Source organism: Mus pahari, chromosome 2, assembly GCF_900095145.1.
Source record: "Mus pahari chromosome 2, PAHARI_EIJ_v1.1, whole genome shotgun sequence".
In the NCBI taxonomy this organism is placed as follows: Eukaryota; Metazoa; Chordata; class Mammalia; order Rodentia; family Muridae; genus Mus; species Mus pahari.
The window spans coordinates 156,940,057-156,940,708 of NC_034591.1; the positions used below are offsets into that span (position 1 = coordinate 156,940,057).

Here is a 652-nt window from a genome sequence, read left to right on the forward strand (position 1 = left end):
ATGGGTGTTGACATTTGCCACAACAAGGACCAAAAGGTTTGGCGCAAGGAGCCCAAGAGCCAGGATATCCAAGAGGAGTACTTGCAGCTGCTAGTCAAGCTGTACAGGTTTCTGGCCAGACAGCAACTCCACCTTCAATCAGGTTGTGCTAAAAGGGTTATTTACGAGATTCACTAACGGACCACCTCTGCCCCTGTCCTGAATGATCCAAAGATGAAGCTTCCTGGCCGAGAGAACCAAACTGCTGTGGTTGTGGTGATGGTCACAAATGTGTGGATTCTGGAAGTGCCCAAGCTGAAGGTGTGTGCATTGTGAATGAGCAGCCGGGCCTCAAAGCTGGGGGTAAGATCCTCACCTTTGACCAGTTAGCCCTGGAGTCTCCCAGGGGCCGAAGCACTGTGCTCTTGTCTGGTTCTCAGAAGGGCCAAGAGGTGTACCGACATTTTGGCAAGTCCCCAGGAACCCCACACAGCCATACCAAACCTGACCACCATTCCAAGGGCCAGAGGTTCAATCATGCCAGAGGCCAAAGGGCCAGCGGAGGCTATAAAAACTAACCCTGGATCTTACTGTAAATAAAAATGCTTTGGATGAGAAGAAGCAGAAGCAAAGGAGGAGGAGGAGAAGGAGGAGGAGGAGGAGGGGGGAGAGG

At 52.0% G+C, this 652-nt stretch overlaps 1 pseudogene; it reads left to right on the forward strand.

Moving 5' to 3' along the window:
- LOC110317291 lies at nucleotides 1–557 on the forward strand (annotated as a pseudogene).
- Nucleotides 558–652: the final 95 nt, after the last annotated feature.